Source organism: Ursus arctos, unplaced genomic scaffold (genome assembly GCF_023065955.2).
Source record: "Ursus arctos isolate Adak ecotype North America unplaced genomic scaffold, UrsArc2.0 scaffold_17, whole genome shotgun sequence".
Lineage (NCBI taxonomy): Eukaryota > Metazoa > Chordata > Mammalia > Carnivora > Ursidae > Ursus > Ursus arctos.
Window position 1 is genome coordinate 13,329,966 of NW_026622841.1, and position 25,410 is coordinate 13,355,375.

Below are 25,410 nucleotides of genomic sequence, written 5' to 3' on the forward strand. Positions count from 1 at the left end.
TTATTTATTTATTTATTTATTTATTTATTTATTTATTTATTCTTTAGGTTCTTATTTTATTTTATTTTTTTAATAATAATTTTTTATTATGTTAGGTTAGTCACCATACAGCATATCCTTAGTTTTTGATGTGAAGTTCCATGATTCATTATTTGCATATAACACCCAGTGCACCATGCAGTACATACCCTCCTTACTACCCATCACCAGCCTATCCCAATCCCGCACCCCCCTCCCCTCTGAAGCGCTCAGTTTGTTTCCCAGAGTCCACAGTCTCTCACGAAGACTTTTTAAAATGAGAAATAAGAATTCACTAGTCAATGCCTTCTAAGCCAGCAGCACAAGGATGGGTTAGCAATACCTCATATGGTTCCTTCCAGCCAGGCTGGAGGTAAAATGCGTATTTTAAACACAAATGAAGGAGTGATGAAATTGACACAGATTAATTAGAAATTTGCAAATGCGGCGCCTGGGTGGCTCAGCTGGTTAAGCGGCTGCCTTTGGCTCAGGTCATGATCCCGGGGTTCTGGGATTAAGCCCCGCATCAGGCTCCCTGCTCATTGGAGAGCCTGCTTCTCCCTCTCCCTCTGCCACTCCCCCTGCTTGTGCTCTCTCTGTGTCAAATAAGTAAATAAAATCTTTAAAAAAAAACTGCAAATATTTATGCTGCTTGATCAACAGTCCTGGGGATAGAATGAGGATTCACCTGTAGGCACTCTTTTCCTGCGTAGCATCAACTCACACTTCTCTCACTCATTAAAATGTCTTTCAAACAAAAAGTACAATGATGAGATTTCAATGTTATGTGAACATTTGAAGTCCATCCACTTAGATCAACCATAGGGCCACTGTGGAAATAAAAGACATTTCAGACTTTTCTAGAAATCTAGCCAGTGTTCATGGAGGGTCTTCAGAGATGATCAAAATCTCCAGTGTTTATGGAGGGTCTTCAGAGATGACTAGGGGTGAGGACAGAGCGCAGGACAAGAGGTTTAATTCCAACCCAAGTAACTCTCCTTGCTCTGCAGATGTCCTGGTTTAGCAAGTATTCTTATGAAAGGTTACTTGCTGGAGTTTATCTGATACAAGCTCTGAAATGCTGTCCCTTCAGCAATGGAAAATGTCAGATCCTTTACCAGGTGACCAGTTAAGCAGAAAAGAATTCAGTTGGAGAAGATGGTCACACCAAACCCAGAGAGAGAAATTTCTTAATGTGTTGTCTTAGAGCTGGGAGAGCAAGGTGAACAAGGGGGGGGAGAACTGGCATTTCCACGTGCCTGCTTTCTGCACGGTACAGCTGAGTGCTTAAGAAATCATACCTTGCTTTAGCCTCACAAAATCCCCAGGAGACAGGCAGACTCCAAAATCCTCATCTCGGTCACACTAGGCCGTAAGTGATCTTGCTCCTGGCTGCCTCTCTGGTCTCCACTTTCTTACCCCTTGCTGGCCCGTTCTACCCAGCCACACAGCTCTCTTGACTGTCCTTTGATGCCACCAAACAGGCTCTGCTCTGGACCTCTGTGCACTGCTGTGATGTCTTCCTGTGCGGGTGTTCTCCCCCCGGCTGAACGGCAAGGCACCCCTCCTTTGCTCATGCAGGCCTGCTCCCAAATGACCCTTCCCTATTTAAATAGCACCGCCCGCCCCCATGCTTATCCCTTCGCCGGGCTTTATTTTCCTTCATAGCATTTGTAGTGGGTTGAACCATGTCTCCCCAAATTCATGTCTACCCAGAACTTCAGAATGGGACCTTATTTGGAAATGGGGTCTTTGCAGATGTAATTAACTAAGCCAAGGTCGTACTGGATTCGTATGACCCCTAACTCTAATGTGACTGGTGTCCTCATAAAAAGAGGAGAGGACACACAGAGATACACACTCAGGGAGAGTGCCTATGTGACTATGGAAGCACAGATTGGAATGGTGCCTCCATAAGCCAAGGGACGCCAAGGACGCAAACCACCACCAGAAGCTAGAAGAGGCAAGAAGGTTCTTCCCTAGAGCCTTGCCAACACATGGACTTCAGACTTCCAGCCTCCAGAACTGTGAGAGAAGAAATTTCTGTCATTTTAAGACACCTAGGTGGTGGTACTTTCTTTGTTACAGCAACCCGAGAAAACTGAGAAAACCCGAAAATGCAGCTAAAATGGAAAACACAAGAGACAACAAGCGTCGGCGAGGATGTGGAGAAAAAGGAACCCTTGCGCCCTGTTGGCGGAAACGCCAACCGGTGCAGTTGCTGTGGAAGACAGCATGGAGGTTCCTCAAAAAATTAAAAATAGAACTACTCTACAGTCAGGAATCACACTATTGGGTATTTACCTTAAAAATACCAGAACACGAAGGCGAAGGGATATGTGCACCCCTATGTTTATGGCGGCATTATCTACAATAGGCAAATTATGGAAGCAGCCCCTGTGTCCATCAATAGATGAATGGTGGTGTGTGTGTGTGTGTGTGTGTGTATTATAAATAATATAAAATATTATTCAGTCGTAAAAGAACGAAATCTTGCTATTTGCAACAACATGGAGACAGCTAGAGAGTATAATGCTAGGGAAATAAGTCAGTCAGAGGAAGACAGATACCGTATGATCTCATTCATATGTGGAATTTAAGAAACAAAACAAATGAGCAAAGGGGGAGAAAAAGGGAGAGAGACAAACTGAGAAACAGACTCGTAACTATAAAGAACAAACTGATGGTCACCAGAGGGGAGGTGTGGGGAGAGCAATAGGGGATGAGGGTTGAAGAGTATATTTAACGTGATGCAAAAATAAAATAACATGATAAAAAAAGAAAAGAAAACTAATACCACATATGTCACCACCCAATAGAGTCTATATTTATTTGTTGGTTGGCTTGTTGTCCTTGAGACATAGTCCTTAAGACAAGGCTTTGGTTGATACTGCTGTTCATTGCTGTGTTTCTAGTGCTTAGAACAGTGTCTGGTGTCTGCAGCACACAATGAGTGTTTGTTGAATGACTGAGTGAAAAATGAATATTCCCACTTTGCAGAAGAGGACACTGAGGCTCAGAAAGTTTCCACCGAGTTCAAGGTCATCTAGCCAATAAATAGCAGAATGGAATTTTAGGCCTGTCTGACTCTGAAAATCATAACCTTAACCACACTGTGCAGGCTCTTATCACATTGCCAACTTTTCTCTTTCAAAATCTACCAAGAGATACAGCCATCCTTTCAGCTGTTTAGAGTCTGAAACAAAGTTTGACCGAACAACTGGGATACACATGGACGTTAATTCTTTGGGCATTTGTTGTTATCACTTAGCTTTGACAGACACCAGACTCAATTCTTTTTGTGTTGGTTACAGTGGTCATCTCTCCCTCTCTCTTCTACTGAAAGCATACTAAGTTTTATCAGATCAACTTCTCTATAACCAGTAGCATTGCACTGACCACACAGATTCAGAAGTCCTTTCGCCTCGATGCCTTTTCTTAATTTGTGCACAGCTGGTCTGTGGAATAAATGTTAGTTCCATTAACGCTGGGAAATACTCATTTGGTATATTTTACCTTACGTTGTTCATATAACTACATTTCTCTTTGTCTTCCTAACAGTACATTTTTCTTTGTCTTCTTAAATTCAAACCAAGGGTATAGGTAAGCTTTCTCCAAACTGAAATGTGTAATGCTCTTGAGGTCTTCTCTGGAATATACAAAGCACAAGATATCTTCACCAAATATGGCAAGAAGGAAGGAAGGAAGGAAGGAAGGAAGGAAGGAAGGAAGGAAGGATGGAAGGAAGGAAAGAAGGAAGGAAGGAAAAGAAAAAATTGTTTTTAAGTGATCCATTTCTAATGAGGGCATTTTCGCCTTTTGACAAAGACTTCTTTCCTCCATTTCTTTTTTGCTTGTTACTTATAATTTTATTTCTAAAACAAAGCAACACAAAGCCCTTACCATTTTTTCATGTTTTGGGAACACAGAGCTTCCCTGGTCACCAGTTACCCGTCAGCGTGTCTCCCCTGGAAATAGAACATAGAAAAAATGCTTTTAAAATTCATTTTGCCATCTCACCCCACAGCTTGGCAAAGATTTGGCAAAATAATAATGTCCAGATTGAGTAAGGATGGCAAGGAGGCGGCACACCCAGTCATTAGAACAAAGTGGTCAAGTGCATGGGTCAAGTGCAAAGTGGTCAAGACAGCTGGTTCAAATCTCAGCTCCCACATTTCCTGCCATGTGCCTGTGGATCGGGAGATGCAGAACAAGAAAAGCATCGATGTGCATCTAATTACTGCTTTGACTACACTGTCACCCCCACCATTCCCCTGTCATGGAAGCTGCTAAAAGTTACGCATTGTTAGATGAGAACTAGAAACCAGTAACCAAATATACGAACAGAAAGTATTAGGAAAAAACAAAACAAAACCTTGGGGATGAATTTACTCTGAAACAATTTTGCCCGGTTATTTCAGTAGGTGACATGAGCATACCGATATGTTTTATTTTATGGAAAAGTAGATGATAAGTTCACGTGCTACACGCAGGTATTCAGATACATCGATTTATTCAGAGGAACATTTAATTTTAGCATAGATTCGAAGAGGTTGAAAGGTGCTCAAATACGAATCGTAAAGATCTACCATGTTTGGATGTCCTAGACACTGTCTTCCATTTTCCCATGTTCCCTGAAATGAAGTAGAAATCACCATTGCAAACTAGAAGTTGTGGCATCTTTGTTTTGGGGGGCAGTGTATAAGAATTGTGTGACGGCTCATCCGTAAGCACATTAATAATGTCCTGATAAATGTAACTGCGGCACGCTGTGGCTGGATCCATTTTTATGCAGCCTGCTTTGGAAACAGACTTTCTTGACACCAGCAGGAGGCCCTGTCATTAATAAATGCTCCTCCTTACTTTCCTTCCTTCGGCTACAACTGATTTGAATAAAAACCTCATTTGTAAAGCACTGGATTAAAGAAATACATTTTTGAGGAAAAAATAATCCCCTTCCCCTACCCCACTCTGAAGCAGACCAAAAAAATCTCTATTCGCACACGGCAGCAGCTCTGTGAAAAGACCAGAATGCCTTTTGATTGTCTGCCTGACTGACCAGCCAGATGTGAGGGGCTGGACGTGGTGAGACATTTTCCCAAATGTGGTGCTTGTGGGTCTTCTCAAGCCGTAGCGGTCTGGGCAATTACAGAGCATTACTTCTCGGAGGGGCCCTACAGCAGAGTATAAGCGCCTACAGCAACCAGGACCCCACACCCCCATGGAAAGAATGGGAAAGAATTATTGACTGACATGCTTTGGGTCTCTAATGTATTCTAAGAATGGTCAGTGAAGTCTCCCTTGTTTTCTTTAGAAACCAACTGCTTGATTATAGGAATCTTTTCTACAACGCCATCTCATTGTGCTTAGAAAAAACTCTTAGCTGTTCTCAATCTGCGTGACATCATTAGAACAACAACAGAGGGAATAGAGAGAGATCAATAAATAGTAACATAAGCATCCCGCACAGCAGCCACCACTGTGAAAAGGGAAAACAAGTAGTACAATACATTGCTTCCCCTTTTAACTATGGCCCAGTAAGTACTCTAAAAAGAGTGCAAATATATAAACAGGGCCTCCCACCCACCTCCCAATAACATGTATTATCTTAATGATTTAATGTTTAGGTGGCACCTTTCCCTGGAAGAATTTGCATGGAAGAATATTTCCGAATTTCTCCATATGAAGTGGGTAAGACAGACCAGAAAGACACGGAATCCCTAATCTTGGACATGACCACATAATTACTACATGGCCTCTTGTGGAAAATGGCTCCTTGCTGGAGGTGAATAAGCCATTCTCAGTGCGAAAGGCCAAATATCAGATCTGGAAGGATCACTTATTAAGTGACAGTCTGGTCCACGGGGGGAAAATCTACTATTTTTGTTTTCCAGAAGGTCATCTTCCATGTTGAGTATATGCTTTGGTTTGTGGTGTGCTGATATATTATTAAAAAAAAAGTTTAAATACTTACATTTTTGAAAACATACACACAGTACCAAATTTAAAAGGTACAAAAGAGTTTAGAGGGAAAAGTCCCTATCCCATTCCCATTCTCCAGGGTAAAGTTCTATTACCCACTTCTTATGTCACCTCCTAGAAAAATTCCTGTGTACACTAGCAAATACATGCTGTCCTGAACCTTGTTTGGGGTGGTGGTGTTTTTTTTTCCACTTATACTTTATCCTGGATGTGGTCCCACATCAGTACATAAAAGAGGCTCTGATATATTTAACATACTACTGAAGAACATCTTATAAATAAATGGTAAAAGTGTTTGATTTTTACCTTAAGGACACAGGAGTTGTTTTTTTTTTTAATACCTATATTGAGATACAATTTACATACCATAAAATCCATCCATTTTAAGTGTACAATTAAATGATCTTTGGAACATTTACTGACTTGTACAACCATCACTACAATCCAGTTTTTTCATTTTTCTTCTTTTTCGAAGATTTTATTTATTTCAGAGAGAGAGAGAGAGAAAGAGAGAGTGCACAAGCATGAGCAGGGGAGGGGCAGAGGGAGAAGCAGCAAACACTCCACTGAGCAGGGTGCCTGATGCAGGGCTCAATCCCAGGACCCCAGGATCACGAACTGAGCCGAAGGCAGACGCCTAACCGACTGAGCCCCCCAGGAGTCCCTACAATCCAGTTTTTGAAAATTTCCATCTCCCCAGTAAGATCCCTCCCACCTGTTTACAGTTACTCCCCATTCCTAATCCCAGACCCAGGAAACCACTAATCTATGTGTCTATGGGTGTATCTTTTCTGGATGTTTCATATAAATGGAATCATATAGTTTGTGCTCTTTGAAACTGGCTTCTTCCACTTGGTATAATGTGCTCGAGGTTCATCCATATCATGGCATCTATCAGTAGTTTATTCCTTTTTACGGCTTAATGATATTCTGTTGTATGGATATAACACCTAGTGTTTCCCCGTTCACAGGTGACAGACATTTGAGTGTTTCCAGTTTGGGGCTACTGTGAATGCCGCTGCTCTGACCCTGCATGAGCGAGTTTCGTGTGAACATATGCTTTCATTTCTCCTTATAGACCCCTAGGAATGGAATGGCGGGGTCATATGGTAGGGACATGTTTATCTTTTTAAATAACTACCAAACTATTTTACAAAGTGGTTGTACCATTTTACATTTTCACCAGCAACAAATGAGGATTCACTGGAATCTTCGATTTGGCGACTAGAAGTAGGCTTTGCCTTTAAACTATAGGTTGGTTTAGAGCCTCTTATGGGTTGAATTGTGTCCCCCCCCCCACCAAAAAAAATAAATAAATAAAAGAAAGAAAGAAAAGAAAGATGTTTAAGCCCTAACCTCCAGTACCTGTGAACGTGACCTTATTTGGAAATAGGGTCTTTGCAGATGGCTGGGTTAGGATGAGGTCATTACAGAGAGCTCTAATCCAATATAACTGTGTCCTTATAAAAAAGGGAAATTGAACAGAGACAGATACTCAGAAAAGGAAGACAGTGTGAAGACACAGGGAGAATATCACCTACAAGCCAAGGAACACTTGGGTGGCTCCCAGAAGCAAGGAGAGAGCCCTGGAACAGATTCTCCCTCCGAGCCCTCCGAAGGAACCAACCCGGCTGATGCCTTCTGGGGTCCAGAACTGTGACACAATACACTTCTGTTATTTAAAGCACCCCAGTTGGTGGTATTTGTCATGGCAGCCCCAGCAAACTAACACAGGTCGTCAGCTCTCCAGCTGTAGAACGAGATACAGTGTGTTTAAACAAATCTATTCTTACCAGAGCAGTGAATAAATTGTATCTTCTAAGAAATAACTAGGGAAAAAATAACAGTGAAACTGTCTCTAGAGACCATCTCATTTACCCAGTAACTACAGAGCTGTCTGATTTATGGCCAGCCTTATTATATAAATTGTCTCTTTCTAGACCTTGAACAATGCTGGGCCTGAGTGTAATTATAGTACAGGGCCTCTTGAGTAAAGCGAGTTTGTGACCATATGCCATGATTAGGCCACTTAACAAGGGGAAAGGAAAGATTTAAGTCATTTCAGTTTTTAGAATACTTTCGTTTACTGAGTCTACCATGGAAACCAAAACTCTCACTTTCTGTCTTCCTTTTGCTGTCCATTTATGTAGGGAACAATATGAGGGAAAACACTTACTTTTCCTGTAATGGGCGTGAGAATGCCCTGGTGCTAGAATGTATATCCCATTGGCCCCTCCAAATCTGCTGTCCACCTTCCTCCCCCTGCTCCGTGCCCCGAGAAGCTGACCCAAGAGACCACATTAATTGGCCCCCCTTGCTCCCTTCTGGCAGGGTTCACTAATTGGAACACTGGGGAGGGGAAGCGGAGAGGACAGAGCATGTGCGGTCAGGGCCCTCATTCTCCAGCTCACTTCCTCTCCAGCCACTGATGGGTGGCTGTGCCTTCCCAAAGGCCTCAGCTCCGGTCAGTCTGCCCTCTCTCTGGGTTCTGAGAACTGCTCCTTCCTCTTGCCTCGGGGTTCTTATGGGTATAAGTACCTATGTCTCCCTGCTAAAAAATTATCACAAACCCAGTGGCTTAAAAGAACACACATTTACTATCTCACATTGTCTTAGTCCATTCGGGCTGTTCTAACAAACAGCCACAGAGTGGGCACTTAAAAACAACAGAAATTTCTTTCTCACCATTCTGGAGGCTGGGAAGTCTGAGATCAGCGTGCTGGCACGGTCGGGGAGGACCCTCTTTCAGATGCGGATGGCTGTCTTCTCCTGGTGTCCTTACATGGCAGGAAGAGGGCAAGAGAGCTCACTGGGTTTTTCTTATGAGGACCCTAATCCCATTCATGAGGGCTCCACCATCATGACCCAATCACCTTAAGAAGGCCCCACCTCCTAATACTGTCACACTGGGGGTGAGGATTTCACCACATGAATTTTGGGGGGCCGGTGTCACAAACATGTAGGCTCTAATGCAGAGTTCCTAGGAGTCAGGAATCTGGGCATGGCTTGGCTGGGTTCTCTGCTCAGGGTCTCAAAAGGCAACAACGTAGGCACGGGCCAGACGGAACTCTTTTCTAGACTGTCGGTTCCCTTCTAAGCTCACGTGGTTATTGGCAGAATTCAGTTTCTTGCAGTTGTTGGACTGAGGTCCCTGCTTTCTTGCTGGCTGTCAGCTGAGGGCTGCTTTCAGCTCTTAGAGGTTGCCCATACCTCCCTGCCACGTGACCCTTTGAAAACAGGGCAGCTCACGTCCTCAGGGCCAGTGGGGGGCTCTCTCCTCCGGTCTTCCACGATGTAGGAGTTTTGCACAGTGACTTAATCACCGAAGTGGCATCCATCACAACTGCTGTATTCTGTTGGCTCTGAGGGGTCCGCCCACATTCAAGGGCAGGCAATTCGACAACGCTGTGACTCATTGGAGGTCATCCTAGAATTCTGCCTGCCACTGGGTAGTAAGCCAGTTCACTCTTCCTACCCTGGAGTTGTTTTCCTGAAACTCTGCCTATGCCTTTGTAAACGGTCCCTCAATTAAATTCTCCTCAAATTACCCATTGGAAAGTTCCATCTGTTCCTTCCAGGACCCTTATGATACAATCCCTCTGCAAGTGGCCTGCTTTGGTAATGTGCTTTCCCGAGTCTTCTGGGAGTCGGGGCCAGCTGCTGGCTGGGCTTGAGGGAGCTGACACGGAGCTAAAGTGCTTAGCGTGGCACAGGAAAGGGTGGTCATGGTTTCCACTTGGCTGCCATGGGGAGAATGATGAGGGGAAGAGCAGATGAGTAACGGGGAGCTGGGGGACGAAATGCTGAGTGGTTCGCCACTAAACCCTCCCGCAGCCCATAAAATGTGCATTGCTCACTCCAGCCTCAGGTGTGCGTCTTCGCTCAGGGGAGCGGACGGAAGAGCAGAGTCCTGCTTGGAAGAGGGTTTGAGCACGAATTCGGGGTGCCTGCATTCTGGGGTCTATCTGGGCCGTGTGGCACCGGAACTCCCGAGACGCCGAAAGCCATACTGCTTCCCATCAGCACTTGCAAAACTCATCTATTTAGGGTCTTAACATTTTTAACTTTCTTTCCCCCAATTATCTCACTTTAGAACATTCATTTTCATACTTTTTAGACATCTTTCTTGTTAAAAAGTTCCCATGTTCCTAGACTCCTGGGTACCATGCAGAGAGCGAGCCTCCCTGAAGCTTGAAATCTCGCCCTGTGACTTCGCATTCCGCACCTGAGATTATCTCCTTAGCCGCCATGCACGATCATCCTGTGGTCTGTCTTCAGAGGATCCAAGGCCAGAGAAACAAAACTAGAATATAAGCAGCCCGAACAAGGGGATGGTTCACATCTTGCGTATTCAAGTGAGTTTTTGAGAGATGGGGAAGCATCACCTCAAAGCCCACTGAATTGCTTCCTGAAGACAAAGTCACGTGAGTCACCAGGGCCGTTCCCAGAGGCAGCATGGAACAGGGGTCTTCAAAACAGGGTCTACAGACAGGCAGCACCAACATCGCCGGGGGCACTTAGGAGAAATGCTTTGTTGGGCCCCTCCTACTGAATCAGCAGCCTCGCAGGTGGGGCCCAGCGATCTCTGGTTTAACAAGCCCTCCAGGTGATACTGATACATACTGCAGTTTGAGAACCTCTGACTGGAGGAAGAAGGATCAAGGACCTGGTCACTTTCACTTGCGTGTTTAAGGGTAGCGCTCTTTAAAAGCAGAGAGAGAGGGAGAAAGAGAATTCACCTCCTGCCTCCTAGCTGGGAAGCGGCGGTGCGGGGGCACCTGTTGAAAAATCAGCTCTCCGGGGTGTGGAGCGTGGGAGGCACAAGCCCTGCTTTGTAGTATTTGCCAATTTCCGCGGTGTAAATACCGCCACTGTAGCCGATTTCTCGCCACCAACGTGAGGTCTGGGAATGCAGGATACTGTCGTCTGACACAAACAGCCTCCTCTACTTGGTCAGATTAGGGAGGGGACCTGCGACTTGGCCTTTGATAAATCCAGTCCCTCTCCCTGGGGTTGTTTGTCAGGTTGAAAAATTCCCTTAGATCAGGGTTTCTCAATCTTAGCGCAGTTGACCTTTGGACTGGCTAGTTCTTTGCCCTGTGCGTTGTACGAGGAGCAGTCTCCCCGGCCTCTACTCATTAGATGCCCGTAGCACCCCCACCTTAAGAATCACTGCCTTGGATTGACCTTAACCCTTCCCAGTTCTTGAGGGGATCTTTCCATGCACATCCACCCTTCAGGCTATTCTAATCCCATCCCCCCAACTCCAAGTCTGGCAGCTTTCTTTCTTCTGCTAACTCTACCCAAACATGGACTTGACTTTGCGGTCGACCAGCATGCCAGTCTTGGCTTATTATTCATTCGGCCTCTTCTCATGATAGCTCTGCTCTGTGGCCCAGATCCTGGTTTTGCGATCTGCGCCTTTCAGGCAGTGCTGCGTATGGTGATGCTGCTCTCCCAGCAGCTGGACAAGCATTTCTACCTGTCGCCCTTTCCTTGTTCTTCCTTCATTGTCTCTGGGCGATTCAACGTCACTCTTCCTTCTCACCAGGCTGGGGAGTAAAATGATTTTGTCTCCAATCTCCCTCTCCTTCTCTACTATCTGCTTTAAACAGTCGCAAATGAGTTTTATCTCCATATAATGTAAAAGCCCTTCCAGTCTGTTAGACATTTCATAGTACTTGCCAAGTACCTCTGCCCTCTGCAAATAGACCTAAGTGAACAAAATCAGGAAGGTTTTCCCAGCCTCTAACATTTAAAAATCATTATTAACCAGTGACACAGCAGGTAGAAGGGACAAGCCCGTGGCAGGTGCTGCCCGAGTCACTAGGCAACGCCCTGTCTTCTCCACGGCCAGTCTCCTTCAGTCCTGTCCTCCAAGCTTCCATGTCCCTATTGGAGTTCAACAGTTTCCGTTCAGCTGGCTCAGAGACTGAAAGGCTCATTGTCCAAGGGGTTGAAGATAGAGAAGGCTGTTTTTAAACGGCATTTTTTTAAATGACCATTTTCCCCCCTCTTTTTAACTATGTACTTTAGAAACGGGAGGTTGAGACAGATGACCTCTGATAATTCTTCCCAATTTAGAATTCCTAGAATTCAAATGCTACTCTTAAACATATTTTAAATGCCATGACTTTTTAAAAAAATGAGATTAACCAACAGTGTGATGTTTTCTACTTGAAGTATTTCTCATATTGTTTCCAGTTATTGCCTCTAATTTCTCTTTTACTGGTCCTTTCCCACAGAAAGGGGGGATAATCTGTTATTCATTCATTCAATTAATTTTGAGGATCAAAACAACATAGTAGGAATGGAGCCAAGTGATGGGCATCCGAGGAGCTTCCAACCCTGTGAAAGAGAAAGACATGGAAACAGATCACTACAGAAAGTGTAAGGACACAACCACAGCAAAGGGCCTGATGCGTTGCAGGAACTCAGAGTAAGGACCTGAGGATGGGGCCAAGGAAGCCCTCAGGGGCAATGTGAGCAGGAGTTATGGAGCAGGAGAAAGGGGGGAGGCAGGAGGCAGGAAAAGGCATGGTGAATGCAGTGGGAGGGCTGCAGTCCAGAGTCGCTCTAACAAAGTCGAGGCAGGAAGTGCCAGAGATGAGGGGTGTGTAGATCAGTGAAGGAGCTGTGGGAGATAGGCAGCCACCAAGCAGGAAGGTGTGATTACATCTGCGTGTAAGAAGGATCTCTTTGGCAGCTGAGGAAAAGGATTAGGGGGTGATAAGACTGAGGAAGAGAGACTGGTGAGGATGCTGGCATAGTGGTCCAAGAGGGAATGATGCCTGCCTGGATTGGGATGTTGGTAATGAGGATGGGGAAAACTGGACCACCTTGAGAAATACTGGGTGATTGTCTGGGTGGTGATGGTGAGGGACAGGAAGGAGTTTTGAATGACACTCAGGTTTCTGACCTAGTAACAAGTGATGTTACCATCTGTGATCAAGAACGTAGGAGGAAGCCATAGTTTGGGTTCTGCTTAGATACCTGTGGGATGCATACTCATCTATCCAGCCAGTAGGCAAAGGAGAGCTGAGTCCTCTTCTTAGGGGGGAGATAGAAGCACTAGCGAAAGAGATTTGGGAGTTATCCATGCATAGACGATGCTGAAATGGTGAATGTGGATGAGGTCACCTAGAGAGAGTGTAGCAAGGACTGTGGGTGGAGGATTAAGCCTTGGGGGACACTGGAGTCTAAGGACCGAGTGGAGAGACTCACGCCTAGGAGAGAGAAGAGGAATCCTAAATGTCAGGACTCACAAACCAGGGAATGTCCTGGAAGTCAAGGAAAGCAAGTGTCAAGGAAGGAGGGATAAGTTCACAAGGAAGAGTTGCTGGACAGAAAGACAGAAGAAGAGTATTGACAGACACTCACTGCTCAGAGCAATTGGGAAGTCACATGTGGTCTTTAGGGAACGGAGCTCTCATAGACACCAGAGTGCAGGAGTTTGAGAGGTGAAAGGAAGTTGAAGGGGAGAGAGAGAACGTTCATTTTATGTTATGTGAATGTCACCTCAATTAAAAAAAAAAAAAAGTCTTGCAGGTGCCAAAAAGAATAGAGAGTCAAAACATTGGTGGAAAAGTTGACATTGAACCAAAAAAAGGAAAGGATGGATTTTAGACGTAGAGTATTGCATAGTCGGAAGGGTAAGAAGAGGGAAATCATGTTTGAGAATGGCCTCAATTTTCCCAAAAAGTAATAAAAAGAGAATTTGTCTCCCTTTGGGCAGCCAACCAACCATCACCAGTAGTCGTGGTCTTTGAGGATGGAAGGATGGCCGGGACCAGAATAATGACTCACCACAGAGCATCCTAATCTTGGAGGGAGGGGCCGTGGAGCCCTTGATTTGACTGGCTCCTCACAGGGAGCAGATGATTCAAATGCAACTGTTTTTCTGTGGTTTGCTTGAGCTCAAAATAAGAAAAATCCTTCAAGTGGATTTTGCTTCTCCAAAGACATTAGAAGGTACCACAGTCTCCTGACATTCCAGCTACAGGGCCCTGAGGGTTGTGTGGGTCCTTGGTCCCCGGCCTAGCTTCTGGTCAAGTCATCACAAATCTTCGAGAATTTAACATGGCTGTTCTCTTACCAGATCCTCTCTGATAATAAACGGCAGGGATCCTTTGTGGCCAGGAGTCAGGTTCGGTGGTAAGACCTGTTTAATTTCTTCCAGGAAAAAAAGGCAAAATAAAATCAAACAATCTCTGATCACTGGCAATAGGAAAAACCAGCCCTCTGCAGAGAAATATTTACTCTTCTATAATTGCAGGGGATCCAATGAATTCACGGACTCAGATCTTCCTCGTCATTACACTGGGTCACCTCACATGGTTTTTAGAATGAGCCAAGGAAATAGATAAACAATTGAATGAGTGAATGAATGAGTATTATGATTATAATTATGATAATTAATCACTGTAGGCATGATAATGCCCAGCTCTTATTCTGGGTCAAGCTGGCAAATGCTGTATCCCCAAAAGATCCCTAATTTGGAATCTGGTAAAAGTCAGAAGGCTTCATTAAAAATGACTGATCATATTAGCTCAGAATACGAATCTTCTCATGTCGCCGTGATACAAAAAGGGCCTCTAACCATACAAGGTCTGTAGGTTCATGGTAAAACTAGGAGCCCAACAACTAGAGAGAAAGCAGACTTCTGCCGGGAAATTGGGCTACTTGGACATAGCGTCCTACAAACGGCTCTCAGCTGGCCTCTGTCCACCTTGGTTCTTTAAGCATAGCAGCTCAGGTTCCCATGTCCCCTAGACGGGCAGTGTGTGTTGTGCCAGGAACTCTCTCTGATTAAACGGCACATTTTACTCCCTTGTACGTAAATGGCTTGGGTTTGGGTGGAGCCCTAGGTACGGAGCATGCCCAGCCGTTCCCACTTTACAAACCCTCAGCCCACAACTGGTCTCGGCATGTGCCCCCCCCCCCCCCCCCCCCGCCCCAGATACCTCTTCACCTCTAGGCCTCATCCCTCTGGGGCTGGGGGGCACGGCCGCTGCCTGCAGTCCCTCCCCTTCCCGGCGAGGCTGCTGTCCACGCCAGGCCCTGGAGTGCTGTGGTTACTGTGGAAACAGTAAGACGCGGTCTGGCAACTGCGGGTTAGCCTACGCGCCTACTCACCATGACTCGCGTTATTTCTGTGGGAAATGCTTTCTGAGGTTTAAGTCAACAATTTATAACTTGCAATCTAATATTTATATTAGCTTTACAGTGCCTCTTCGTGGAACAGTGTGTAAAGGAAGGTTCGTAAGCATCAAGATGAACCGGTGGCACAGCTGAGCTTCGGGCTACAGAGCTTGAACCGTGGTTCGTCAGGGCACCTCCAGGTAAAAGGCTGAGTTACCTCGCTCTTCCTGTCGGAAGTCAGAGGCTCAGACGAGAGAATGTGAAATGTTTTTGAAGTTACAGGGGGTTACATGCATTCAATATGTTCATCTTTTTGCAGTCACACCAGCAAAGACTCCAGAGCTGCACTTCCTTGGTTCAAATCCTGGCTCTGAACCACGCATCCTGTTTGGACCACGTGCACTTGCTCAGGAGAGATAAGTGCTCTGTGCCTTCCTTCCCCGTGGGGGATGATAGTAGAGTCACTGGAGGCAACGCTGTTCGCGACGGTGGGAGTGTGGGGAGTGCCGGGCACCTCCTAGGCGTCCTGCAGGTGTCAGCCTGCGTCTTTCCCAGAGGTGGCAGCATCCTGGAGAGGCGGCGCGGGTCCGTGGGAAGACAGTGGCCTGGAAAGACAGTGGGCTGGGAGTCTGACGGTGCTGAGTGGAGTGAAGAGTTCTGTCCCTGCAGCCACGTGCAGCTGCCTTATTGGTCATTCAAGAGGACGCTTGGTAACTATTTTAGATACTTATGTATTTCGATGTAGGCATCTCTAGCTTAAACTGTGAAGTAGATTAATGTTTTTCTTTTTTTTTTTTAATGATTTTTTTATTATATTATGTTAGTCACCATACAGTACATCCCCGGTTTCCGATGTAAGTCTTGATGATTCATTAGTTGTGTATAACACCCAGTGCACCATGCAATACGTGCCCTCCTTACTACCCATCACCGGTCTATCCCATTCCCCCACCCCCCTCCCCTCTAAAGTCCTCAGTTTGTTTCTCATAGTCCATAGTCTCTCATGTTTCATTCCCCCTTCTGATTACCCCCCTTTCTTTATCCCTTTCTTCTCCTACTGATCATCCTAGTTCTTATGTTCCATAGATGAGAGAAATCATATGATAGTTGTCTTTCTCTGCTTGACTTATTTCACTTAGCATTATCTCCTCCAGTGCCGTCCATATTGTAGCAAATGTTGAGAACTCGTTCTTTCTGATAGCTGAGTAATATTCCATTGTATATATGGACCACAACTTCTTAATCCAGTCATCTGTTGAAGGGCATCTCGGCTCCTTCCACGATTTAGCTATTGTGGACATTGCTGCTATGAACATTGGGGTGCATATGGCCCTTCTCTTCACTACGTCTGTATCTTTGGGGTAAATACCCAGTAGTGCAATGGCTGGATCATAGGGTAGCTCAATTTTTAACTTTTTAAGGGACCTCCACACTGTTTTCCAGAGTGGCTGTACCAACTTGCATTCCCACCAACAATGTAGGAGGGATCCCCTTTCTCCACATCCTCTCCAACAATTGTTGTTTCTTGCCTTGTCTATTTTTGCCATTCTAACTGGCATAAGGTGGTATCTCAGTGTGGTTTTGATTTGAATTTCCTTGATGGCTAATGATTTTGAACATTTTTTCATGTGTCTGTTAGCCATTTGTATGTCTTCATTGGAAAAGTGTCTGTTCATATCTTCTGCCCATTTTTTGATTTGTTTATTTGTTTCTCGTGTATTGAGTTTGAGAAGTTCTTTGTAGATCTTGGATACCAGTCCTTTATCTGTAGTGTCATTTGCAAATATATTCTCCCATTCCGTGGGCTGCCTCTTAGTTTTTCTGACGGATTAATGTTTTTCTTCATAACTTGCTATTCTTTTAAAAATCCGCATGGCTACGGGTGTGGACGAAAAGCCTGGGATTTCTGAGCAGAGACACCCCTAGGTGTGCCTTCTTAGAGACGGCTGTCAGCTCCCAGTTAACTGCAGACTGAACGCATGCCTTTCTCTTTACTCCCCCCCCCCCCCAAACCACTAAGATAGCCACAGAGGAATACAATAGGAGGAAGTGAATGGTAGAGGAAATGCAAAAAATTTCAACACATTTTTGGAAGGTATAAAGTGGCTGGACAAAGGGCAACTAAGTTAGTTTTCGTTTTCCCCATTCTGCTAAGTGTCTACACCCAGGGAGGCCCACAAACAGAAACTGAATCCACCACGAATCCTCAAAAGGCTGATGATCTGGAAGCACCAGACATCTCTGAATCCGGGGGTCAGGAGGGGTCTCAAAACAAGAGGGTCGCTCATCAGTCCTCATAAGAAGGAGCTAGACCCAGATCTTGTGTCTGGCCCCGCATGGCCTGGCGCTCTTGCTCCTTATCCAGCGGATGATAGATTCGCTATTACCCGAAGAAGGTGAACCAGAGATGTTCTGATCCAAGGATCGGGAAACACAGCAGAGGGCGAGAACACAAAGCCTTACTGGAAAAGGTTAAGGCTCCCCGAAGTCATATCTGACAGACCACTTCCCCACCCCCCACCCCCCACCCCCGACGGTGCACGCCACACCGCTTTCTCGGCAGGGTCACTGCCCTGCGGACTCTAAGGCCCCATCGTTCCATCGACTACAGCGCGAGTGGTGCTCCCTGGAGCGTACGGCGAGGGGGCCCTGAGGGGGCTGGTTGACTTCTGCCCACCCTCTTCTCATTTCGGGCCTTGCAACCGTGTGTCTAGCAGAAGAGGCCCAAAAGCATTCATGTCAACTGTGAACCAACTTACATCTCACTGGACAGAAATGAGTCACATGATGACACCTACCAAGGAGGGTGGCTGGGAAACTCCAGTGAGGCACCTTGCTGTCCTGGGTACAGACATTCTGGTAGTAAGAAAGGAGAAAAGATGTACTAGGCCGCAATTAGCAACATGAACTGCAGAAATACACATTTTCTCTAGAATTTAAAGACATGACTTCATAAATTTAAAGGGCCCACTGAGCACCTAGAGCACACACGCACACACGCACACGCACACGCAACAAGCTGCAATGCTGTAAAATGAAGACAACAGAGGTTTAAAAAAAAAATCCTTAAAGTTTTCAGAGAGAGCAAGCAGGTAACGCATGAGCACCAGAATAAGAAGCAATGGTCTCAGGAGCAGCCCTAGAAGTGGGCCCTTTAAACGATTTGGTCAAGGGGCGTCTGGGTGGCTCAGTTGTTAAGCCTCCGACTCTTGGTTTCTGCTCAGGTCATGATCTCGGGGTTGTGAGACGGAGCCCTCCATCACACTTGGGATTCTCTCTCCCTCTCCTTCTGCCCCTCCTGCCCCCATCCGCGTGCTCTCTCTCTCTCCAAAATAAATAAACAAAATCAATCAATCAATCAATCTTTAAAAAAAAAAACAGCTTGGTCAAAATGTTTGTTGCTATTTACCATCAGCCCTGAGGGCTGTTGTTCTGCCGCGGATCACGTGAAACCCAGAGGGCACTGCAAGAGAGACACCGGCTTCTCTTGCAAGTCAGGGTTTATTTGAAGCAGGTAAGCAGTTATTCCCACAGACAACAGTGACGTGCACAGCTGTCATTTACACATCACCCTGTGAGGCATAAGTTTTTGTTTATATCAGATCACTGTTCTCCTAAGTTAATTTTGCTCTTTTTTTATTTCAAATTTTCTTGCAGACGTGATACATGAGGCAATCCTGTGTTGGCTCCATTGGCGGTGGCAGAACTTTGCAAAGGGTTAACGCTAGTGGTTTGATATGGTGTCATGAGATGTTTCAAAAAGAAAAGCAGTTCAGCCCAATAACGGCGCTTGTGTGTTGTTGTTTCATACAATTCATGGAATCAACGTAAAGTTTTGAGAGGTTTATTCTGTTAAAGGTGAAATATCTGAAATTACTGCTGGTTCTATTGTAAATTCAGTTTAAAAGGTCATCATTAAAAATCAAATGATTTGGTTTTGCAGGGAAAATGTAAGTACAAGCTTTGAGGAGCACTGCCCAAGGGGAAAAAGAATACACTTACTCTTAAGAAACCAAACGGTCTTGGCAATGATTTCTTGGGTATGACACCAAAAGCACAGGCAACAAAAGCTAGAATAGACAAGTAGGATGACAGTAAACTAAAGAGCTTCTGTGTAGCAATGGAAATAATTCATAGAGTAAAAAGGCAACCTGCAGGATGCGATGAAGTATTTGCAAACCATGTGTGAAGGGTTAATATCTAAAATTATAAGGAATACCTGCGCCATACTAGGTCATCAAAAAGCATAAAATGCTAAAGAAAATTACACCTACTTCTCAATTAAAAAAATTAAAAGAAAATATATAAGAACTCCTACAACTCAATGGCAAAAAAAATACAACCCAATTAAAAAGGGGCAAAGGGGGGAGACTGGGTGGCTCAGGTGGGTAAGTGTCCAACTCTTGGTTTCGGCTCAGGTCATGATTTCGTGGTGGTGGGATGGAGCCTCACATCGGGCTCTGAGCCTAGCGTGGAGTCTGCTTCAGGTTCTCTCTCACTCTTCCTCCTGCTCACTCTTTCTCTCTCGCAAATAAATAAAATCTTTAATAAAATAAAATAAAATAAAAATAGGCAAAGGACTTGAATAGATGTTTCTCTATAGAACACATGTAAAAGGCCAACAGGTATATGAAAACATGCTCCACATCACTAATCATCAGAGAAATGCAAATCAAAACCACAAGGAGCTGCCGCCTCATACCTGTTCGAATGGCCATCGTCAAACAAACAAAATAACCAGAGTTAGCAAGGAGGGAGAGGAACTGGAAGCCTTGTGCCCTTTGGTGGAAATGTCAACTGGTGTGGCCACTATGGACATAGTGTGGAGGTTCCTAAAAAAATTAAAAATTGAACCACCATATGGTCCAGCAATCCTATTTCTGGGTATTTATCCTAAAGAACTGAAAACAGGATCTCAAAGAGATAACTGGCATCCCCATGTTCACTGAAGCATTATTCATGATGGCCACAAAGTGGAAAGTCAAATGCCCATCAACAGAGGAATGGGTAAACAAAATGTGGTCTACACTGCAATGGAGTACTACTCAGCTGTACAAAAGGAAGGAACTCCTGCTGTCTGTGGCAGCGTGGGGGAACTTCGAGGTCATTGTGCTAAGTGGAAGAAGGCAGTCACAGAAGGACAAGCAGCGCGTGATTCCACTTAGGTAAGGTATCAAAAGTCATCAGACTCACAGAAGCACTGAGTACAATGGTGGTTACTAGGGGCTGGGGTGGAATGGGGGGGTGAGTCGTTATGCATTGGATATGCAGTCTCAGCCACGCAACGTGAGGTTCTAGCCACCTGCTATATAACAATGTTGCGCACTTACATTTGTTAAGAAAATAGACTTCATGTTATGAGTTTTGGGCTTTTTTCTAAAACCACTATAAAAAAAAAAGAAGTCAAACGGAGCAGAAATATATTCGAAATTGGCCAAGAAGACGCATAATTTGTAATGGCATCTAATCAAGCTGTGATGGTCTTCAATTCCACAGAGGTAGTTGGCATAATTTACAAATATGTATGCACAGAACTACAATGTTACACACACACACACACACACACACACAATTTTTGTGACAAAGCTGATGTTGAATAAAAAAATACTTCCTCCTGGGACTTCCTCATTGTCCCCTGATGGAATCTCCAAATGTACCTGTGGGAGCCCCTTGGGGCCTGGTCCCTTTTCTCTTCATCTGCCGTCACTCCCCTAGGTAATATTAATCAGTTCCCACAGTTTAAATACCATGTATATGCTGATCGATTGCAAATTTCTATCTCTAGCCCTGAAATGATCCATTTGAATTCCTAACTTGAATATCTAACAGATTTCTTAAATGCAACCTGTCCAAAATGGGACTTGACTTCTCCTGACCAAAACCCATCATCTGTCCCCAGTCTTTTTCCATCTCAGTGACAAGCACCTTCACCCATGTTGTTTCCCTTTCCCTCCAACTACCACACGTCATCCACTAGCACGTCCTGTCAGCTCCTCTCCAAAATGTATCCTGAATCTGTCCCTTTCTTCCCATACCCACTACTACCCGCATGTTCCAGCTATGATCATCTCCTTTCTGGATCTCAACAGGCCCTTCCTGATCTGCCTCCCCCCTTCCTGCTCTTGCCCCTTCTACAAACCATTCTCCTCGCAGAAGCTAGGAGATCATCTGAAAACATGAAGCCGGGCTTGAGACTCCTCTGTGTTTAAAAATTCTCCAATGAGAGAATACATTTTGCGCTCTACTGTGGTCTGCCAAGGCCTGCATGACTGAGCTCCTGTTTGTCTCTCTATCCTCACCTTCTGGCTCTCTCCCTCTCACGTGCTACGCTCATTCATGCTGACTTGTGGCCAATTCTTAGAACATATTAAGATCTTTCTTACCCTAGAGACTTTGCACTAAATTGTTCCTTTTGTCTGGGATATTCTTCCCTCAGATCTACATGTGGCTGGCTCCCACCTCCTCAGAGAGGGTCTAACCAGTCTATCCAATGCCACTCTCTTCCATATTACTGCATTATATTTTTCTTAATTGTGCATATCACCATTGAAAAGCATTGTTTCGTTAAGTAAGTTTACTTTTTTGGGGTCTGTATTCCCCACTAGAATAGAAGAGCCACAAGAGTAAGGTGACCAGATTTAGCAAATAAAAATACAGAGCACCCAGTTCCATGCAAATTTTAGATAAACAATCAATAATTTTTAGTATAGGTATGTCCCATGCAATATTTGGGAGATACTTATACTAAAACAATTATTGTCATTGCTTATCTGAAATTCAAATTTTAACTGGACATCCTGTATGTTATCTGCTTCTCTGTCCAAGAGCAGGAACCTTGACTGCCTTATCATCCAGCACCGATAGTGATGTCTGACCTATGGCAAGCACCCCACAAAATATTCATAAAATGAGGCAGCGACTGAATGAGTGAAAGTAAAGGTGTCGGTTTGTATGATGCTCAACCTAAAAACTAGTTTTAGTTATTGCGATAGTTAATTTTATGTGTCAACTTGACTGGGCTGAGATGGCCAGAGAGCTGGCAAAACATTCTTCCTGGGTGTGTCTGTGAGGGTGTTTCTGGAAGAGATCAGCATTGGAATTGGTGAACTGAATAAAATAGATTGCCCTCCCCAACATGGCGCGTGGGCGTCATCCAGTCAAACCACTGAGGGCCCCAACGGAACAAAAACGTGGGGGAAGAGCAAACTTGCTCTCTCTGCTTGATCTGGGACATCCATCTTCTCCTGCCTTCAGACATTGGTTCTCTTGGTTTTGGGCTTTGGAGACTCAGATTAGTACTTACACCATCAGCCCCCAGATTGTCAGGCCTTTGGGTTCTGACCGAATTATACCACAGCTTTCTTGACTCTCCAGCTTGCAGATGGCAGGTCTTGGGATGTCTCGGTCTCCATATCTGCTGAGCCAATTTCTAAAATAAATCCCCTATTAGGTATATCTGTATATAGTCAATTGGTTCTATTTTTCTGGAAAACCCTGACTAATACAGTTATCTATTCCGTAACCCGGTGGTCCTCAGACTTGAACTTGAATCAGAATCACCTGGGAGCTTGTTAAAACAGATCGCCGAGGCCTGGCTGCCGAGATCCTGGTGCAATATTTTGGGGGCAGGGCCTGAGAATGTGCATTTCTAACCCAAACCCAGATGAGGCTGCTCCTTGTGGTCCAGGCCCATGCTTTGAGAGCCACTGGTTTAGCTCAAAGCTGACATCTCTGACTTGCTTATTCAAAACACAACCTTTACTTAAATTCAAATTTGAGGATACAGAAAAGAATATTGGAGTATGTGGTTCTAGTCCATCTGGAAACAAAAAATGGACTGATTCTCATGCTGTGAAGCAGGATTACCTTTGGCACCGTGCTTTATACAGCTCAAAGTTTCTTTTTTTGTTTTTGTTTTTTGGTTTTTTTTTAAAGAAAAACCCCAAGACTGAGGAAGCAATCTCTAGTCCTACGAGAATGTATTTTAGGATGAGACACGGACCTTCAGCGAAATCATACAACTATCCGAGCGTCTCAGTCAGGGCAGAAAGCAGAAGAGTCACGTGACAGTGTCTTCAAAGTTGGCCAAACAGAAGTCTCAGGAGGCCCCATTTATATATTCCAAGTTAATTAAATGTATTTCATCAGTTGTGTCAGAGCTAGTCTTCTCTCCAGGATCGGTAGCCCTGACAACAGACAAAGAGGATGAAGGCACAGCTCTACCAGGGGCAACCTGCATGCTGTCTCGCACAATTTACGGATGTTCAGGGACTCCTTGGACCCTTCATTTCCATGAAATGACTCCTCATCCCTCTTCCCGAACTTAAACCGTTTACCTTGGAGACAGCTTTTTTCCCATCTTCTCATTTTCTCTCAGTCCCGTGTGGCCGTAATAGCACCTTGTAAGACATTTTAATGTGCTTGCTCTTCTGTAATTTTACGTTATGAGTTAAGAGACTGAATCTGAGGAGACCCACGTTGCAGACCTGGAAATACCCATGGCCCCACTTCTGGGATTCTAGCAACGATGCCAGCTGCCCCTCGGCCTTCTGATCTCCCACTTTCCCAGGTTTTCAACCTACAAGCCATTTCCCACCGCCACTCCCATTCTCTTGCCGATTCTACTATGCACACCCTTGACACTCCTTTCTTCTCTTCACTCCCACCCCCACGGCGCTGTTCAGGCCCTCGCACTCTTCTCTGTGCTCCCTGCTTCACTCTCTGCCAGTCCATCCTGACTACAGGTTTTCATTCATTGCTTCAAGATCAATTACTGAGTACTCCCTCCATGTCGGATTGTGCTAAACATAATGAGTGGGGAACAAGATGATGTCTCTCCCTTCTTTGCAAAGCAGTTTATCTGGTCATCTCACCCTTCAGGACCAGCCACTGTTAGCAGTTAGTTGGACAGTTAGGTAGTCAGGGCCGGGGTCCCCAACAAGAAAATATGGAGTCAGGACAGCTGAGATCAGACAGCTCTAACATCCCATTCTGCAGCTTAGACAGGACTGCACTAACAATTTGCTTTGCAGCCTTTGCAGAAATGACTTCTGCAAAACGTCTTAAAATAAGATGATTAACCATAAAGCATTTGTCAATATCACAGGCAAGGGGCAGTAAAGACCTAAGCCCCCAGATGTGAGCAAAAACAGACCATCTGCTCAGAGACATTAACCTAATGGTTAGACAGATACATGACCAAAGCCCTGATTGGCATGGCTCAGCACACCCTGATTGCTTAAGAAAGTTCTGCAAAAGAGCTCATAAAAACCTGTAAACTGGGGGCGCCCGGGTGGCTCAGTCAGTTTAAGCATCTGCCTTCGGCTCAGGTCACGATCCCAGGGTCCTGGGATCGAGTTCCGCATCGGGCTCCCTGCTCAGCAGGGAGTCTGCATCTCCCTCTCCCTCTACCCCTCCCCCTCAAATAAATAAATGAAATCTTAAAAAAAAACCAAAACCTTAAACTTAGAAACTCCAGGGGCAACGTTCTTGGGTCCCCATCCCTCTCAGGAGTTTTATGCTGTTGCTCAATAAACTTTGCTTTGCTGCCCACCACTCTCCATCTGGTCTACCTCTTCATTCTTCTAAGCAGCATGACCAAGAACCATGGGCACCAAGGGGACAAAAGTCCTGTACGGCCATGACTGGGACATACCCTGAACTTCTTGAGCATTTGAATCTTGCCTAAACTTCCTCCTCTTGGGAAATTCTTTGCCTCTCCCTTTGTTGAAGTTCTTTCTGATGTTATACACCTTCCCTTCGCTCGTCTGCTGCACATCGCTGTTCCCTTTAACGTAACACACACATCACAGTCATTCATACTGATATTAATGGGGCCCGTGCTGGGTCTGTTTCTTGGCTTCACACGCCACTTATCATCTGGTAGTTAGTTCCCCCAAGAAATAGTTCCTCTAGGATTTGCGTGGTTGTAGAAGAGGCAAAACTTTACCTCTACCCATCCTTTAGCTTTTTAGCTGGGACTCCTTAACAAAGAGATTAACAAAAGGAAAACGGTTTCCTGATGTGCGAAGCACACGTGTCATACAGCAGAGACCAAAAGGAAAAGTAACTCAGAATCACCGCTTAGAATCCCAGCTCATGTAGCATCTTCCACGAAGAACAGTAACACATTTATGGAGCTGCGATGGGACAAAGGGGTGGGGGCTGGGTAGTAAACCGTGGAGCAGTAACTAGGAAGACAAGGGTGAGTTTAACCAGGTTTGTTTGTACAGATTCTCAGCCCCAGGTACCTCTGTACCTCCCTCCTGG

At 45.0% G+C, this 25,410-nt stretch overlaps 1 long non-coding RNA gene across 1 annotated transcript in view; it reads right to left on the minus strand.

Moving 5' to 3' along the window:
• Positions 1-238: 238 nt before the first annotated feature.
• Positions 239-25,410, minus strand: part of LOC123000890 (uncharacterized) — a 76,948-nt gene continuing 51,776 nt past the window's right edge. The window contains exons 6-12 of the long non-coding RNA XR_008959772.1: positions 19,144-19,211; positions 17,940-17,997; positions 14,964-15,077; positions 14,096-14,172; positions 8,686-12,348; positions 3,922-3,986; positions 239-3,692 (exon numbers count right to left, since the gene is read on the minus strand). This is a non-coding gene — a long non-coding RNA (uncharacterized LOC123000890). The remainder of the gene's footprint in view (positions 3,693-3,921; positions 3,987-8,685; positions 12,349-14,095; positions 14,173-14,963; positions 15,078-17,939; positions 17,998-19,143; positions 19,212-25,410) is intronic.